At 37.1% G+C, this 6,340-nt stretch overlaps 1 protein-coding gene across 1 annotated transcript in view; it reads left to right on the forward strand.

Moving 5' to 3' along the window:
- The window catches only part of RNF2 (ring finger protein 2), a 49,454-nt gene that overhangs the window by 41,136 nt on the left and 1,978 nt on the right, over positions 1–6,340 (forward strand). The window lies entirely within an intron of this gene.

The following is a 6,340-nucleotide window of genomic DNA, read 5'->3' on the forward strand; positions in this document are numbered from 1 at the left end:
TTACTGTAGCTTTGTAATAGTTTCACATCCCATTTCCTCTGAATCCAGGGAGGAAAACGTTTTTCCCCCTGTACATTTGAAAAAACTGAGGCTCAGGATTCTGACTTGGATAACTAAACAAAAAATAATTTAAATGCCAGATGAGGAAAGGAGTCTTTTTAAAATCTCCATTATATTTCTACTTAGAAATACTTGTTTTAAATCTTAGAAACAATTATTAAAAAAGGATATTAGTATGTAATTGTTGTAAATGTAAAAAGTTTCCTTGGAACACACTTCAGAATTAATGTAAGGAAATTAACTATGAAAACCTACATTCCATAAAAGCAATGAGAACTGTAAAAGTTGTCAAAATAATTTTTTTCAGAACTCTAAATCCTGACTAAAGGGTTCTAACAAATTAAAAAGCATTAATTCAGTAAAAACAAGTTTTGAAGCATTTTAAAAATTGCCCTGTCCCCTTGTCCTAGTTCCAGGGTAGACTCAGAAACACACAGCCTTGTAACTTAGCGGTCTGGGAAAGAAAGGGCTGTTAGTGCCCCCAAAAGCCCATTCAGGGAATTGTCATGATTTGACCTGCTCGGTGCCTCACTTGAAAAACTATTCGTGTTTTTATTTCAACTGACACCCCTTACTCTGCAAACAGCCTCATCTTCAGCCTGTTTGTTAATAACAGATGCAACTATTGCATATAGCAGTTGCCTTGAGGCTGAGATATCATTTGGGCTGACCAAAACACAGAAGGAAAAACTGAGGAATGACGTGTCTGTGGGGAGTTTGGAAAAGCTCCAAGATATTCTTGGGAATCTGGGAAGCCACGTGCATGTGCAAGACAGTCCACGTGCCCAGGAAACAAATGAAGCTACGGCAGAATTGAGGGTCTGCAAGCAGAAGTGAAGGCAAAAGCTGAGTTGTCAACCTCATGTTGGAGTGTTGAAGGCATATCCCAAAACACTGACAGAGGACTTCATAAAGGCTGGAGGAGTCACTGGCTCAGGCCTTAAGGAACTTTCTGTCCAACCGTGCGTGAGCTGACAGTTAAGCTAACAAAGCAGAAGAATAGTAGTCACACACAGCAAGGATACTGACTTTATAGAATTATTCCAGGGAGGTTGCTAGTCAAACAGCAAACACAACAAATCTTAAGGATGTGAAAGGATTTCTTTATCCAGAGTTGCCATGTTATATTATTTTAGATGTCTAGTTTTCAACAGAAGTTTACAAGAAATGCAAAGAAATAGGAAAGTGTGAGGTGAGGAAGCCCTGATGTTGAACTGAATTGAACAGAAATCTTAAATCAGCTTTTCAAAACATGTTCAGAGAACTAAAGCCATTTTTTAAAAACTAATTTGAGAACAGTATTTTACCAAATAGAGAATAACAATAAATAGAAATTATAATAAAAAATAGAAATAGATTGGAAAAATACAATAAATGAAACGTCCAATAGAGGGAAGTGAAATATCCAATAGAGGAGCTAAAAGCAGATTCGAACTAGTAGAAATATTCAACAAACTTGAATACAGGCCAGTTGGGATTATCCTATCAGAGAAAAAAGTAATGAAGGGGAAGAACCTGCAGAGAGATTTGTGAGCTGCCATCAAGTGTATCAATATGCATAATGGGAGTCCCAGGAGGGAAGAAGGTAAAGGGACACAAAGTGTACTTGAAGAAATGCCCCAAATTTCAAAATTTGGTGAAAAACAGTCTACACCTAAGAAACTCCACAACTGCTAAGTAACACTAAGGAACTTGGAAACAGTAAGACAAAGGTGATTGATGCATGCAAGGGATCTTTGTGATAAGGTGTACAATTTTCTGCTCATGAGACATCATGGAAGCCAAAGTGCTGAGAGAAAAAAGCAGTGAACCAAGAATTCTATGTGAAACAAATCATTTCTCAAAAATGAAAGATATAAAAACAAATTTGTCAGTAGTTTGACCTGCAAGAAGTGCAAAAGGGAGTTCTTTAGGCAGAAATTAAAGGGCATAAAATAGTAATGCAAATTGATATAAAGAAATTCGTAGCACTGGTCAAGTAAACATAAAAAGTATAAATGTACTTGTATTAACTTGGGCTGCTGTAAGTAGTACCATAGACAAGGTGGCTTGAACAAGACATTTTTCATAGTTCAGGAGGTTGAGAAGTTCAGGCTTTGGGTAGATCTGGCTCCTGGTGAGGGCAGAGCGGGAGAAAGACCCTGTTTCTCTCTTTGTAAGGATAGCATCATGGGACCCACCTTCATGACCCCATCTAAAACTACGTCCCATAGACTCAATCTTCAAAAGCCATCACATTAAGGGTTAGGATAAAACACAGTGGACCTGGTGGGCATACAGACATTCAGTTTCTAAAGAATACTGCATAAAATTATACAAAACCGTTGAATGGCTTCTATAAAGATGTAGTTTGTATGGCAATAGCATCAAAGGAGGGAATGGAGCTGTACTGGAGCAAATGTTTTGTAGTCTGTTGAAATTAGGTTGGTATTAATCTGATATACGGTTATTTTAAGATATTGTCATCCCTAGCACAACCACTAAGCATGTAACTCCAGAAAATAGTAAAACAAATTAAAATGGGACATGGGAAAATAACATCACAAAAGAAAGCTGTAATAGAATAGTGAAATGAGAAAACACAGCCAACTGGCAGATACAAATCTGGTTACATTACACGAGGTGTTACAGATTAAACACTCTAAAAAAAGGCAGCTGTATATTGTCCATACCAACAGGAAGCAAAGGAGGCCACAGGCTATATCACACAAAATAGACATACTGTACCTGAATATGGTGTAACCTGGCCAAGTGGCTTACTTAAATCCAGCACTATCTTCTCTAAGATGAAGAGGCTGATGTTGCCTGGTCCTTTCTACTTTTAAAACGAATGGTTTATCTTTGAAAGTATGTAATAAGATCTTTACAGGATTGGGCACACTTAAGATTTTCAATTTGTAACTGACTACTGAGAGATCTAAAGTTTTTTTTTATCAATTCAAAGGGTTGTATCTTGCAATGATTTTGCCATCAGTGAAAAATTAAGTCCTAGGAAAATCTTGGCCATAGAAATGGGAGTGAAGCTGAAATAGTGCTTTGTGTATACACATAGATTTGAGTATAAAGTATACTGGTTAAGAGGACTCAGATAATGAAAAGGTATTGTAGGCTGGTGGTTAATGATATTTTTGTAATAATTCTTTCAGAAGTTTCTACGGGACTGCCAGTGGGCGAAGTTTGGAATTAAACGTTTACATGCGTTTTCTCTTTAGTAACAAGAAGCATGAGCTCTGAAGTCGGATTGGATCCTGGCTTTCACTTGCCAGTTGTACAACAGCTTTGGATAAATGAGTTAAATCTATATATTTTAGTCTTGCAATAGTTTATAATCTATGTAAAGAGAACATTGTAGAACTACTAAATCACAAATATAAGCTCTAACAATTAATACGCCTCTTCCTAGGAAATGTTTTTACTTGGCGGGTTTTAGTCTCTGGCCTGTGTGATCTCAAATTCTCTTAAGTCTACTTCAATTGCAGAAACTAGGTGAAGTTTGCAGTTTGGGAGTAACTCACATTTACAGTTGACTTAGATTCCCTCCTGAGAACTAGGGAAAGATCCTTGGACTGGAGTAGTCCTTGCAGAGAGGCTACAGGGTGGCAGCAGAGAAAGGGATCAAATGGCCGCGGGCATTGGAGATAAATGTACACATTGGCTTTATTTTTATAGATGTTTATTTTAGCCTTTGTAACTTCTTCCTGGGCTTTGTGAATTTTCTTCCTGAATGAGGGCAAGTCATTACTGATTCTATGGAGAGTAAAATTGTGAGCTGTTCACTTTTCCAGCCTCCCTAGAGCTTTAAGGCTAAGAAAAAGTTTGATCCTGTCAATTGGCTGAGTCTTGCTGGGCTTATTAGACACTGGTCGAGAAAGTGGCATTCTGAGAACTGAAGTAAGAGTTTTGGAAAGACTTGGGTGAATCAGTATCCTAAATCCTTTGCTCCATTGAGTGTCATAAAATGGAGGAAGCTCTTAGATGTTTGCTGCTTTGGTGGGTGACCCCTTCAGGGAGTTAGTTACCTTGCAAAGAGCAGCCCATCTGCTTTATGCCTATAATCCCTCCTTGTCTTCAGGACAGAGTCAGATCCCAGCATGTTCTGGGGACAGATATGTACATAGTGCCTCATGAATGTGTTTTTGATGCTATACACTGATTTGTGGAGAATACCAATGGAAGCAGATATGGTATGTTAGATCTTGAAGGAACACAATTTTAAATTGGGTAAAATTATCAATATGGGCACACACACCCCAGAGTCTCTCTCAATTTGACAGCTTGAAAAGCTGGGTGTGGTTCTGTTGACTTGGTTGATGTTTTGACTCAGCAGAGCCTCATCTAAATTGGAGGTGAGGTCTGTGGGTACATGATCCTGAATGTGCCTGGTCTGGTCTAAATTGGAGGTGAGATGCTAGAAATTCCTTGATAACAATACACAGGAGATCAAAGACTTTAAAAGGGGGAATGCTAGAGAGGATTTGTGATGTGATCTGTTCACCCATCATCTACCTTACTCTGTCCCTCATAAGAGCCTGACTGACTCTTTACCAAGGCACTGAGAAACTGGTGAGAAGAGAACTAGCACCCTGGAAGCTTTATAGCAGAGGTTGACGGGACTGCTGGGCCTTGGTCAGTTGGTCATATCGTACAAAGGACCAGAGTGGCCACATTTGATTTATGTAACCGAAAACTATAGGTTTGACTAGAGCCACTACAGTAGTCAGGATCTCTTATCCATTTTCCAGGCCTGATATAATTCCCACTCACAGAGCCATCTGAGAAAAATTCCTGCCAATAACATCACGTTTGTATTACATACAGTCCTCTTAACCTTCTCCAAAGTAACCTGCGGCAATTTACCAGAGCAGTTATTTTGCACTGAGGGAAGAAATTTCTAGATTTTTTGAAAGTACTGAACTTGTCTTAGACTGATTTCTGCAAACCAGGACATCATGCATATATTCATAGTGGAGACTTACAGCAGTCAGGTGATAAGTAGAGTTTTAAACAAAATCCACCTGTGTCCCCCAAACACTCTGGGCTACTTCTAGTATTTCCTGAATGTATAGTTAGGGTATTAACATAAACAACTAGCAGAGTCAACACACTGGTTCCTGACTGCAATAAAAACTGGTTTCTTGTGTTTACCAAATTTTAATCCAGGGATACAACTGACTTTACATTCCAGATTACTCCTGTTAGGAGAACAAGGTGCTAATGTAGAATTAGATGAAATTTTAAATATAAGTCCTCTTTACATTAATACAATAAGAGTTCCAAACTACGTTCTACCAAGCTTTCTTCAGAAAGTCTGCCTGATATCTGAAGTTTATACAAATAGGTGTTTTAAATACCAGTAATTTACATATTTTATATCAAATTAGGCTCCTGGCATAAAAACTCAACTTTATCATTCATCAAAATATGTCATAAGCATTTAGCAAAATCTGAAACTGATATTCAACAACATATACTAAATCAGATGGTCCGAGTTCTGATTTGCCTTTGATTTACAGTAATTTTTATTTTTAACTCTACAAACATAAAATAACATTTTTGTGCTCATTTCTGAGTTTTAATTTTAATTGGCAAGAATTATAGTTTTATTATGGTCATAATAGAAACAAACTTGTACTTCACCTATTCCTTTATTTTATTAAAATGTATGATTCCATTAGTTGAAAAAAAATCCTAGACTATGCTGTAATAACAAAGATTAAAAAAAATTTTCTGCTAAATTAATCTATGTTGGTGTAGTTAACCTTCACTCCCTGAATTTCTATGGATGTCACTGAAGTTCTTTTATTTAATTGATTTTAAGGAGAGAGGGAGGGAGAAGTTCAGCTTATTTATGCATTCATTGGTTGATTTGGGACGATGAGCTACCTGGCCAGGGCTCAGTGCTTTTTAATTCTGTAGTGTATTTAAAACACTTCAGTTGTAACTCCCCATCTGTCCCCCAAGCCTAATGTTTGTAAAAGCTTACTTCCTCTAACAAATACTTACAGGTAAATTAAATATGGATTAAACCCGAGACAAAAACCTAAACTTAATACCAAATCTTTTCATCGAAACTTAAGATTCAACTGAGGCAAGAACAATTATTAATAAAAACAAGATTTTTGTTTCAACTGATTTTCATAATTATGTTAGCCTGGGCTACTTATTCAAAATATTAGCACATACACACACCAAAAAAATATATAAATAAAACCACCAACAAAACACAAAAAGCTTCACTTGAGATCACCCAATTTGTCTAATTTGTAACAGAACCTCTCCT

The sequence above is a fragment of the Saccopteryx leptura genome, chromosome 2 (assembly GCF_036850995.1).
Source record: "Saccopteryx leptura isolate mSacLep1 chromosome 2, mSacLep1_pri_phased_curated, whole genome shotgun sequence".
NCBI classification, from domain to species: Eukaryota; Metazoa; Chordata; class Mammalia; order Chiroptera; family Emballonuridae; genus Saccopteryx; species Saccopteryx leptura.